The 13,363-nt window shown below is 40.4% G+C and overlaps 3 protein-coding genes across 3 annotated transcripts in view; 1 reads left to right on the forward strand and 2 right to left on the reverse strand.

Annotated features, from left to right (window-relative positions):
• LOC309695629 (uncharacterized protein) overlaps positions 1-13,363 on the reverse strand; it is a 409,672-nt gene that overhangs the window by 228,061 nt on the left and 168,248 nt on the right. The gene's annotated exons all lie outside the window — the stretch shown is intronic.
• LOC309693882 (uncharacterized protein) overlaps positions 1-13,363 on the forward strand; it is a 31,993-nt gene that overhangs the window by 7,811 nt on the left and 10,819 nt on the right. The window lies entirely within an intron of this gene.
• LOC309695781 (uncharacterized protein) overlaps positions 3,711-13,363 on the reverse strand; it is an 82,250-nt gene continuing 72,597 nt past the window's right edge. Inside the window, exon 3 of the mRNA XM_082516656.1 lies at positions 3,711-3,994. The gene's annotated coding sequence lies outside the window, so the exon portion shown is untranslated. The remainder of the gene's footprint in view (positions 3,995-13,363) is intronic.

The raw sequence follows: 13,363 nt of genomic DNA on the forward strand, positions 1-13,363 counted from the left end.
GGGCCTTTTCGGGTTGAGGATGGAGTCAAGCTCAACTCCCAGTCCTACTGCCAGTTTCTGGAAGACACCTTCTTCAAGCAGTGGTACAGGAAGAAGTCTGCATCCATCAAGAAAAACATGATTTTCATGCAGGACAATGCTCCATCATATGCGTCCAAGTACTCCACAGCGTGGCTGGCAAGAAAGGGTATAAAAGAAGAAAAACTAATGACATGGCCACCTTGTTCACCTGAGCTGAACCCCATTGAGAACCTGTGGTCCATCATCAAATGTGAGATTTACAAGGAGGGAAAACAGTACACCTCTCTGAACAGTGTCTGGGAGGCTGTGGTTGCTGCTGCACGCAATGTTGATGGTGAACAGATCAAAACACTGACAGAATCCATGGATGGCAGGCTTTTGAGTGTCCTTGCAAAGAAAGGTGGCTATATTGGTCGCTGATTTGTTTTTGTTTTGTTTTTGAATGTCAGAAATGTATATTTGTGAATGTGGAGATGTTATATTGGTGTCACTGGTAAAAATAAATAATTGAAATGGGTATATATTTGTTTTTTGTTAAGTTGCCTAATAATTATGCACAGTAATAGTCACCTGCACACACAGATATCCCCCTAAAATAGCTAAAACTGAAAGCAAACTAAAAACTACTTCCAAAAACATTCAGCTTTGATATTAATGAGTTTTTTGGGTTCATAGAGAACATGGTGGTTGTTCAATAATAATATTATTCCTCAAAAATACAACTTGCCTAATAATTCTGCACTCCCTGTATGTGGAAGGAAACCGTGACCTAGGACAAGCTAATGGCATAAGATGTAAGTACAACTCCTCCGGTTTCACATGCCAAAAAAATAATTTTTGGTTCCAGTTCTACAGGGATTTAAAAATAGGTAAAACGGAGTGCCTTCTCCGACCGGTTGTAAAGGGTTAATTATATATTTTATGTAATAATTTATAAAATTTGGGTTAAAAACGATAGAAGACAAATGGCACTAGACACTTTTCTATTGTCCACATGATAGTGCTGGGCGATATGACGATATCTAATGACTTGTGCGCGCTGACTCCACTGACAAGGTACAAAAAAATGTCACGCTACGTCAATAGCGGTAGGTCTTCGGGGATTCTACGTCACGGCTGTATTTCATGCGGGTCCACATTTCCAACGCACGCTATTTTCTGCAAGTGCTGCTGCTTCGCCTCACAACGCAATCAGTCTCTATACAGTCTCTTCTATTTTGAGCTACTTTTAAGCATCTTTCTTGTAGTCGTCGTTACAACACAGTGTGTTTGTTTTGATTCATTTCCCCGGAAGATGGCGCAGCGTTCCCAGCGTTCTGTGATGTCAACTCCAAAGCCCTATAGAGAGAGTAGTGGAAGCCTACCGCGAAGGGTGCGAAAGGGCTACATTTTCTTGCTTGTTCAATTATTTCCATCATGCTTTGACTGCGGCTGTAACCAGACCTATTCCAGCAGGATTTGTAAAAAGTGTTTTGCCAGACACACAAAGCCGGACAACTTTTGTTCTGAGTCTAAGAAGCTTAGAGAGAAAATGATCGGACTTCTCATGTGGCTAGGTGCTGTTGAGGTTCACTTTCTCTTGACTTCACCGATTCTTTTGATATTCCTGCTGGAGAAGAAGGGTCAGATGAGGCTGAAGTATGTTTCTTCAAAGCTTTATTACCACTGATCCCACTACATGCAGTCACAGCAAACACCAAGTGGTTCTGAGAAGTACTTCTCATACACACACCTTTATAGGCTGTATTCCAATTCAGGGTCTGCAGCCTTGGAGGATGCGGGCCACGCGGGAATCGTCCTCAAAGACCGAAAGTGAGATGCTTGTGTAATGGGACAGTCTGGCCTCCATGGTGCTGCTCAGGTTGCCTAGCAACCATGATACTAACCGCTGAAACGTTTCATACAGCATTGTTTGAAATGGAAGAGAAACAGTTTTTGTTCATCTGTTTATTTTTTTATGAGCTTTGTTTGATTTGTTGAGTATCTGAGGCTGAGACCGCGGGACTGTAAAAACATGATTGTTGGGCTTCATTTCTGTCCTGAACAGTCATTTTAAGATTAGCTAGTAAATAACAATTAGCTAATGTTGTTCATGAGACTAAAGTTATCTCATGTTGGTGATGTAAATATTATACAGCCAATATTACAGTTATTATTATTATATTAATCATTATTAGTTATTACAGCATTGAACTTGAACTCTGTGTCAAATACTGAGCTTCAGTAAAGATTCAAGTTGCATTTATTTATGTCCTATCACCTTAAATCTTCACTCAAAGACAAGTATCTTTGACAGTGTTTTAGGGCTGCCACAAACGATTATTTTGATAGTCGACTAGTCACAGATTATTTTTGCGATTAGTCAACTAATCAGATCATCATCCATTGAACGTAAAACGTACAGCTTATTGCACCAGCAGCATCTGCTCTTATATAACTATCATTAGCTTACAGCTTTAAGTGTTTAAGGTATGTGCTAACTAAAAATAAAGACAAGATGATAGTTTATTAAATTTTAATGAAATTTGCAGATTGTTTCGGTGAAGTTTAATAAACTCCTTGCTATCTAAAATATAACAGGACACCGGAGTAAATTCTCCAGCATCTCACACTTCTGATGATCAGCTGTCTGCTTGAAGTTTATTCAGCTGTGTAAGAACTATAACTTTAATCTCAGCCAAACTGATTTACTCAGGAACAAATAAAATACTGAAAAAAGCCAAAAAATAACATTGTTAAGTTATCTAAGTGACTCATATATCATGTTTAACCTGAGTAGCGAAAGACGGCGGTGGGTTTAAAAACGATTTGCCGGGAGTCCAGTGATCTCATGGCTCTAGCGAGCCTTGCCCCCGGCTAGCTATGGAGCTAGTGGGTAACAGACGTCTCCGAAAACGTCGGAGCGCTTTTGAAAATATGTGGTGTCTTGATAAACTGAGCAGATATTTGAGGTTTACACAGCTACATTCTCGCCTGAAAACATGTTAAATGTTTATTTTGTGACCCAGAAAGAATAATAAGAGTAATATTAAAGCTAACTAGCTGCCGCCATTGTTGGAAACTGAGCTGGGCTCAGTGTTGCCAACTCCTCAGTAAGGAAAATCGCTATTGGTTGTCCAAAAAAGTCGTTAGAAGTCGCTAAATGATGTCATCGCCTAATTTGCATAATTGGTCATGCTAATCTAATTGTAACCTATGTTGTTGGAGAGAGAAATAACATCATGGAAGAGACATAAAGTGAGTAAAAACGTCCTAAATGCAGTTAGTTTATTTAGAACTACAAATTAAATTTCTTTTAGCAATTATTGTTTTTTTTAATGTCACAATTCCAACCCTGCTCCTTTGCCCGGGCTTGGACCGGCAAAAGTAACCCGAAATAGGCACTCTGGTGGAGTTACTTTGTGTGTGTGTTTATAAGTAGTTTTAAACCTTGTGATTCACAAAACAGCATAAGAGTAAAAGAAGAACTGACTGCGTTACAGCACCCGCTGCTTGTTGAGAGTAGCGCTTTCACGTCTTTTTTAAGGGGTCTGAAAACTCTCTAAATATAGCGACCAAGTTGCTAAGTTGGCAACACTGGCTGGGCTGCGCTATGAATTCTGACTGGGACGGAGCTACTACTTCTTCGGGGTTTAACGGCAGCTGGCATCCTTGTACATGCAGTGCTGCCATCTTCTGTTTCAGTCCGTTATTACACTCTTAAATCCTGCTACTTATTCCTGCGTCTTTTGGGATCTTACAAAGCTTCAAACGAGGCGTCGACTATTAAATCAGTCGTCGACGATTTTGATAGTCGACGTAATCGTGACTAGTTGACTAATCGTGGCAGCCCTAAAGTGTATATATAGATGTATCTGAATCGGAATAGTGTTTATTGGCCAAGTATATGTGCAGACACATACAGGGAATTTGGTTTCAGTAGATGGTGGCTCTCAAGCACAGCAATGTAAATCACACACACACACACACGTGTCTATATATACACATACATACACAAAGCTGTGTAAACCAACTATAAAGAATCAACCTAAACTTATATACATAAAATACAGAAATGAATGAGGTGGAATGAATACTACAAAATGTACATAAGGTGCAGCTGCAGTCTGGCAGTGGGAGCAGTGTGACAGGTCAACTGTTAAGAAGGGAGATGGCGAGGGGAATAAACTGTTCCTGTGTCGGGTGGTCCTGGTCTGCAGGCTTCTGTACCGTCTGCCAGAGGGCAGCAGATCAAAAAGTCTGTGTGCAGGGTGTGAGGGGTCTGTGATGATTTTCCCTGCCCGTTTCCTGGTTCTTGAGAGGTACAGATCCTGGATGGAGGGCAGGGGGGTGCCGATGATCCTTTCTGCTGCCCGTACAGTCCGCTGCAGTCTGCTCCTGTCCTGTTTAGTGGCTGCTCCATACCAGACTGTGATGGAGGAGCACAGGACAGACTCAATGACCGCAGTGTAGAACTGGATCAGCAGCTCCTGTGGAAGAATGTATCATATATAAGATACAAATATTGTTATTTCATTTTGTTGGCATTACTAAATTTGGCTCAGTTCTTACATATATTTGTAACAATATATGTAGATTAATGTTGTTCGTGTGTAATTTACGTTGAGTAGGCTAACCACGTTATTACATTAATGCATGTAAGGTGAACTAGCAAACACCGTCATAGTTACATGGCTTTCTTCTTGTCTGATGGCAGATACTCCCTTCACCCTGGCCAAAAAGGCTAAAATGACCAAAGAAAAAATGGAAAACGGCTAAACATGAGAGGTTTTTGGACAAAGTTTGTGTTTTTTCCATTGTTTAAGCACTGCTTCCAGCCAAGAGTGATACCATATATGCCCTATGGCTGCAGAAAAGGCTAACATTGTTATCTTTTTACAAAAAAAACAGCTGAACATGAGAGGGTTTTGGACCAATTTTGTGTTCTCCATTCTTTAAGCACCAGTTTGAGTACCGTTTAAGCACTGGCACCGTTTCAAAAGTACCAGTTTGGTACTGGTATCGGATAGGGCTGCACGATTTTGCATAAAATGAGAATCACGATTTTTTTTCCTTAGAATTGAGATCACGATTCTCTCACGATTTTCTTTTCCAATATAAATATTTATTGCACTTATTAACTGCACATCAACTTCGTAACAGTTGAGACTGAACATAAAAACAATAAATAAACATAAAAACAACAAATGTCTCACATTTGTCGTTGCTGCAAAATGTTGTACTGCTTGAAATTCCGTCTCCACCGTTGCTCGACACTGCGTGTATAGAGCAGGTAGTGCAACAATAGAAAAATAGTTGCGGGACAGACTGTGTAGCGTTTGTCTAGGGTGTTGATCGTTTCCCTAAATCTCTCATTTTGCACAGTGTTGATGGGAGCCATATCTTTGGTCAGGTGATAAGTAATGGCCTCTGTAATTTCTTTGTGCCTGCGGGAGTTCGACGGGTATAGGGAAGCGCTGTATAAGGTTCCCGTTATTGATGTTTGAGTGGTTGACCGGGATGGATTTTCTCCTGTCACTTTCTTGTCTTCCCTGACGTGCTCTCCGTTGTTTTTTCCCTACTAATTTTAGCATCACACGGCACAGCTTCTGTATCACGTGGTATAAGACTCCGCCCTTGTCATTTGTTGAGCACGAACAGTGAGCGCTTGTTTTCATGCAGATTACATCCCGGATCAAAATGCGGTACAGTCGTCGTCTTTTTTTTTTCTTCTTTTTAAAAAATCGTTGTCATTTGGAAATGAGATCGCACAAAAGTATGAATCAAGATCGCGATTTTCTAACGATTAATCGTGCAGCCCTGGTATCGGATAAAACCTTAACGATACCCATCCCTACATACAACCACCCTTTACCTTCCCATATGGAAAAGAAATAGTAAAAAATTATATGATTTACTCATGAAAGTGGCCACTTTCTCATTACTTTCATACATTGTTTTAGTAAGTATCCAAAACATAGAAGTTTCATTTATATAATTTTCAAGGGGTCTTATATCTGTTTTCACTCTTGTATGCTTTTCATACAAGTTTCACACAAGACGGATACAAACTTTATAAGATTTATATATATCCTTTCCATGTGGGTTATCTGGGTGGAGTAGGTGGAATCTAATGAGGTGCTTCAGGTGGTACTGCTACCATTGAGTGTGAGCCGGACTTGTGGATCTATAGAAGTCCATATATACAGGGTGTAGCATCCACTGGGTAAAGGCAGTGATATGCAGGGGGGTCAGTGGCTTTTTCCCTTCAGGTTCTTGTGACAACTGATGACTTTCTTGTTGTAGCTGCTTCTCAGTTTCCATTTTGAAGTTTCATAGGTATTGTTGTCACTGAGGAGTTTAGTCATGTTTATTTGCTCTGCTTTTTTTTTTTATCAGGGATAAAATACATATACTTTTTGTGTCCCAGCTGAGTAACAGGAGAAGAGTCTGGTGGAGCAACAGAGGAACAATTTCAGCCATTTGGACTCAGCTCAGCCACTACAGAGGAAAAAATGACTTCAACACAGAAGGTGAGAAAAATATCACAGTTACACAGTTATTGAAACTGCACAGCTTGTTGGTTTTTAAAAACATGTTAACAGCAGCTTTATCTTTTCCATCCCAGGCTCCTCCATATATACACAGAATCTACATTCACAAACAAAAAACTCAGATGTTACAAGAAGATACAAACATAATTTTTATCGGCACACATTGAAACAACAATATCAAAAATTGAACTCAATTTTTTATGAGTAAAAGATTTTCTCCACTTATCAATATTTCTTCAATATGTATTTTTCGTTACGACTGTCATTGTAGCACATCATTGAAATGTGATACTATGACCAGAAGGTGGTGGAAACACACCTACAATGTGTTTGTTGACATGTTTGATTCCGCTAATAGAGGGAGTTTCAGTTTGTTCCACGACTGCATTTCACTCACTGCCTGTGTTTGTATCTCTGTCACTGCAGGACCAACATGGAGCGAGAAGTCGGCGCTCTCAGGAGGCCGACAAACCTCACAGAAGAAAGGGAGAGAAAACCTACAGCTGTGACTTGTGTGGAAAGTCTTTTACCCGGGCTGAAGGCTTAAAAAGACACCAAGTCATCCACAATGGATTTAAACCTCACAGCTGTGACTTGTGTGGAAAGTCTTTTACCCGGGCTGAAGGCTTAAAAACACACCAATTCATCCACAGTGGAGTTAAACCTTACAGCTGCGACTTGTGTGGAAAGTCTTTTACCCGGGCTGGACACTTAAAAACACACCAACTCATCCACAGTGGATTTAAACCTTACAGCTGTGACTTGTGTGGAAAGTCTTTTACCCGGGCTGAAGGCTTAAAAAAACACCAAGTCATCCACAGTGGATTTAAACCTTACAGCTGCGACTTGTGTGGAAAGTCTTTTACCCAGGCTGGAAGCTTAAAAACACACCAACTCATCCACAGTGGAGTTAAACCTTACAGCTGTGACTTGTGTGGAAAGTCTTTTACCCAGGCTGAAGGCTTAAAAAAACACCAACTCATCCACAGTGGATTTAAACCTTACAGCTGCGACTTGTGTGGAAAGTCTTTTACCCAGGCTGGAAGCTTAAAAACACACCAACTCATCCACAGTGGAGTTAAACCTTACAGCTGCGACTTGTGTGGAAAGTCTTTTACCCAGGCTGGAAGCTTAAAAACACACCAAATCATCCACAGTGGAGTTAAACCTTACAGCTGTGACTTGTGTGGAAAGTCTTTTACGTATCGTGAGGGCTTAAAACAACACCAACTCATCCACATTGTAGTTAAAGCACACTACTGTGAGTTGTGTGGTAAAGCTTTTGGTCAAAGTTGAAACTTACAGAAGCATCTAGTTACCCACTCTGGAATTAAGGCGTACAGCTGCAACTTTTGTGGAAAAGGTTTCAGTGAAAAACAGTACCGAAATAGTCACCTACGGATTCACACTGGAAATGATGTTTACTGCTGTGATCAGTGTGGGAAACTGTTTCCAACAGATGCACAGTTACAACAACACATTTAGCCACACTGAGGAGAGACCTTATAAATGTGACCTGTGTGAGAAAACTTTTAAATCTCCACATCAGCTGAATAAACACCAACAGATCCACACCAGAAAGTAACTCTACAAGTGCAGTTACTGTGAGGATGTATTTACCTTTTTATCCTGTATTTTTAACCTGATCGTTTGGAACAAGTCTGATCAGTAAACTTATGGAGTTATACTGAATGAACTGTTTGGGAAAATGAAGACTCATTTTCTCTCAGTAAGCTGAGTGTTATAATGTAAACAGTAAAAGTAATTGGACGTTGGCAGAGATGCTCTTTGTTTCAGGCGACATTCAGGATAAAAATAAATAAAGCAGAGCAACACAGATGGATCCAGTTCTCAGCCCTGTCGTCACTGTGGTGGTGGGAAAACGTTTCTCTGTGACCGTTGTGGAAAAACTTCCAATCATCAACGGGACCTAAATCCACATCAACGTAGCCACACTGGAGACAAAATGAACTACTGCAAAGAATGTGGGAGAGGCTTCCACGCACCAAGTGCATTAAAAATACATGAACTATTCCACAGTGTGTTCAAAAAGCACATGAAATGAAAAAGCATAAGGGAATCCACACAGGAGAGACACCATACAAGTGCAGACACTGTGACAAAAGCTTCTCACAATCAGGTCATCGTAACAAACATGAACATACACACATGGAAGTGAACTTCAGCTGTGACCTGTGTGACAAGAGCTTAAGGAATCTCAGTTCATACTCCGAACACAAACGATCCCACACTGTAAATAAACTGTTTCACTGTTACCAATGTGCAAAAACATTCACTTCATTATCTGCTCTGTGCAAACATCAGCCTGATCATGCAGGACTGAAATCACTGGATCACAATGAATCTGAAGAGAGAGAAAGATCCTCTTCTGGTTTCAGGGTCAGACTTAAAAACCTTGAGATCAGGCTCCACAGAGTTCAGATGGAATCTCCTGTAAAGAGTGTCAGCTGATGTCACACTTGGATCTGATGAGGTAGCTCTGATTTCTGGACCTGCAGTGAATAATCCTGAATGTTACATTTAGGAAGCTGCATGTATAGATATGCATATCAAGTTTATGTTTTTTCCTTTGAGGGATTTTAATTCTCTAAAATGTTATCCCTGTTACATTTTAACCTTTGTTCCCTTAGGACACAGTAGTGTTTAGTAGTTGTACTATTAAAGTTATAGGAATGTCTTTTCTTTCTTTTTAAACAAACTGGTATTCTATCAAAAATCAAATATGGATATGTAAATCATTTCTTTTATTTGAACTTTTTTAGCTTTTCCAAAATTAACTTATTTTTTATGTATTCATTGCATGTTTCACCTCAGTTAAATTTCAATCCTTCATTCATATTTAAACTTTTGCTGTGGTAAAATCTTCTCTTAAATCCTTTTCTCCCAAAACAAGCAAATATTTTCACAGCAGTTGCTCTTAAAACTTCCAAAATGAACTAAATCTGTCCACCAGCTTTGAAACAACACCTGCTGTGACTTTATGTCCAGAAAAAAGAAACTCAAGCTGAACTGGTTTTGGGCTGTATTTCCATGTAATACCTTTTTTTTTTTTTTTACCAGAAGATGGAGCAGTGATGCTGTGTAACCTTTATTTAATTAGGGAAAGAACAAAATATTCACAGTGGCAGCAAAGAACTGTTAAAAGTTAAAAACAGCAGCACACATCAGAACCATTTTAAAGATTACAGGTGACTACTTTTAGTTAATTCAAACCCTATTAAACATCTATTTTTGGCTCCTCCTTTCACTTTAGTGTATTTACTGTATCCTTGAAGTCCACGTTGTTTTTTTAATGAATTCATTTTGATCCACATCCATTTTTAGTGGTACATGTGGAGGTTTAGCAGAGGAGACTTGGCTGCTCTCGGCACGGTTCCTGCAGCTCATTAAAAACTCTGAAATGATCTTCAAGGAAAAGATGATTAATTTTTCTTAAAAACAAGATGTGGGCATGAAGTTTTAACATGAGTGTGTTTAAGATGCATTGTGATTAGCATCTCACACGTTCCAATAAAGCAGATGTTCCTGCATTGCAACAGTAGTTTGCAGATGTGTTCATCCCCCGACCATCTGCAAGACTCTCATGCAGCACCAATTTGAAACGCAGCCTGGAAAGTGCGTTCATGGCCCTACAGGTTGCCTAAGCACAAGAGACAAATTGTGCAAAAGGAATTGGCTGAAATGGTGAAAATGCTGTTATCATAGGATGAAATGAGGATTTGTTCCTCAGTGTTTGGTCTCCTATGCTTACCTTTTCTCCAGATGATTTGTCGCAGTTGAGAGGGGCCGGTTGTCTTTAAGGTGCTTCCAGGTAATTAAGAAGTGAGTGCAGGGTTTTATACGATTCTGTGATGATTGTCACAAAGTGAAGGTCTCATGAGAGAGTGATATTATACCCCTTATGTCAAACTGAGTGATTTATGGCCCCCCAATAAATTATTCATGAACTCAGGAAGTAGGAAGTAATAAAGGAAGTAATAAAAATATGATATTCATAAAAATATGCTAGTTCATAGCTCATTGCTTCCCCCCCCCCCCCCCCCCCCCAAAAACAACTAATTGATTATTTTCAAAGTTTCTTATATATCAAGTAGCATTCTTTTATTTTTTATAAGCCATTAAAAAGTTTTTACTTTTTATGCTCAAAAAACGCCATCTGGTGGCGGGTCAGTGTGTATGCCCGAGACTGTGTGCCTCGGCGTGCACGGGTGCGCCCGTGTCTCCGGACCGTGCTCTCTCGGGCTCCGTGCTTATGTGTTTAAAAATCTGTTAAACCATTTTAAAATTGTTTAGTTTAACTTGTGCTTTTGTAACGTTCAGTATGGCCGGAAATACAGGCTGCATGCCTTGGGGCAAAACTTTATTTCGATTTATATGCATTTGTTCATTTAGAATAAAACTCATACTCAGAAAAAAACTCGCGATCCCCGCAGCCCCCTTAACCTAATCCTTAGAAACATAAGCAGGGAAAACTCTTTAAAAAACCCTCCGCGTTTTCTCCAAAACCCTAGAATAACTTGTTAGGTACCCCCTCTATTCCCAAAACCTTATATTCAATAACAGGGTAAATCCTGAAAAAATCCTTAGTCTTTTCTCAAATTGCCCCGCGGCTCCCACCCACCGAACAAAGCCAAAACTCCTTTAAAATATCCTCCGCGATTTCTCCAAAATCCCTAGAATAACTTTGTTAGCTACCCTCTATTCCCAAAAATCTTATAATCCAAAACAGGGGGAAAACTCCTTAGTCTTTTTTCTTCAAAAACTTCCCTCTTACTAGCAACCTCTAAAATTCAACGCACAGTCTAAGTTCTACCTCGCTCTTAATCGCCGACCCGCAACTGCTTCCAGAGCAGAGCACAATTTTTTCCTGCTTGTTCGCTCCCCGCTCTGCTCCCAAATGCGCTGCTTACCTTGTTTGAAAATTTCCGCTGGAGACCAACTCCCCCTGACTTCGCCCCGCTGCCAATCACATAACAATCGGGCGGCTCCCTTCGCACTCCGGTTAGCCAATCTGCTGCAGGTCCGATTTTATGATCTCCCGCTGAGGTTAAAACTGCCGTCGAGCTCCCAGAAGACCTCTGACTTCAGACATATCAACAATTCGCGCCGCTCAGACTGCTTGCGAGCTCGCAACAGCCACGAAACCAGGGATCAACAACAACTGCCTTCGCTTGCCCTATGTGCATATCACTCAGTAAGTGTTAATCTTCCCCCTCTAACTACATTTTCGCATTTTCCTTTTTACCATTCTGTCAAAAAAAGCTTTTTCATCTTCAAAAGCCATGCAAAATAGGCTCTGTAACACTTGGAATACACTTTTCAAAAATATACAGTGGGGCAAAAAAGTATTTAGTCAGCCACCGATTGTGCAAGTTCCCCCACCTAAAATGATGACAGAGGTCAGTAATTTGCACCAGAGGTACACTTCAACTGTGAGAGACAGAATGTGAAAAAAAAATCCATGAATCCACATGGTAGGATTTGTAAAGAATTTATTCGTAAATTAGGGTGGAAAATAAGATAAGATAAGATAAGATAACCTTTATTAGTCCCACACGTGGGAAATTTGTTTTGTCACAGCAGATATCTCAGACTTGCACACATTTATTTTTTCGAGTTCGCCAAATTCTTCTCCATCAGTGCTTGAGCGATCCACAGGCAAGAACATCCGTCTCTCCACACGCGATAGACAGCCTCTGCTCTCTAAGCTAGATCAGCTCTGCGTGGATTTTGACCGCGAGTGACCGGATGTTGTTTCTGGCCTGAGTTTTCCTGAAATGCCGTGAGGCTCGTTTGAAAGATTGTGCCCGAGACCAACTCCGCCTCCAAGGCATGCATATCTTTAGCTGCCACCAGTGAGATATCAGAGCCGGGCTCCACATATCCAATCAGGAGCACGAGGAATACAGATTTTGCAGACTCTCCAGAAATATACAAGTCCTTACCAACTGCTCTGCAACCCAGTGTTTCTAGTTTCTAGTCCCCTCACGAACTTATTGAGATATTTTTTATGAACCACCAAAAGAGCCATTTTACCCCCCAGTACAGAAGACTGCATCTGGATCTGAGGGCAGCAGCGGGGACAAATGATTGTAATGAAGCGATTGTCCATGTTCATGGCTGGTCTTAGATAATCGTGAGTTATTGTGTCTTATGGTGAAAAGTACATAGTTTTGCAAGAGGCATACAAGCACTGTGGAAAAAATGATCGTGTTTAAGTCCTCTAAAACTGTTTTTGTGAGCACTTTGCTCCCTATGTTATGCAGGGCTGTGCAGAGAGGTTTAAAGGGGCGGGTGCTCAAAGTTAAAAAGGGGCACATTGAACCAGGCTGAATAACAACAACACACATTCATCAAGAATCTAATATGGGCAAAAAGGCAGAGCAAACGTAGCCGATGCTTTACCTGATGGGTACAATGTTGCTGTTGAGGGGTTGCTGTGGATAGTGCTGGAGGGCAGGGTTGTGTTGATCTGAGACTGTAGACATTAAAAAGTCCATAGGAGAGATGGTAGCTGATTAAACAAGTGTCATGAGATAATAACAAAATGCAAAGATTGGTGACAGCGCTTGGAACCATAAGGCAACAAAAAACTGTGAGAAATAATTTAGGCTCTGCCTGTGAATCACTCTTTGCTTCTCTTCTTCCTTCCATCCCATCATTTCATATATCACTCTCCACTTGCTTTCTATCTGAGAACAAGGCACAACTTGCTATTGCAATAAACTATAATCTAATTATCCACACCTAACAACTCTTGCACTTAATCTAAAATAAAATTATGACAG

Source organism: Aulonocara stuartgranti (genome assembly GCF_965226115.1).
Source record: "Aulonocara stuartgranti genome assembly, chromosome: 3".
Lineage (NCBI taxonomy): Eukaryota > Metazoa > Chordata > Actinopteri > Cichliformes > Cichlidae > Aulonocara > Aulonocara stuartgranti.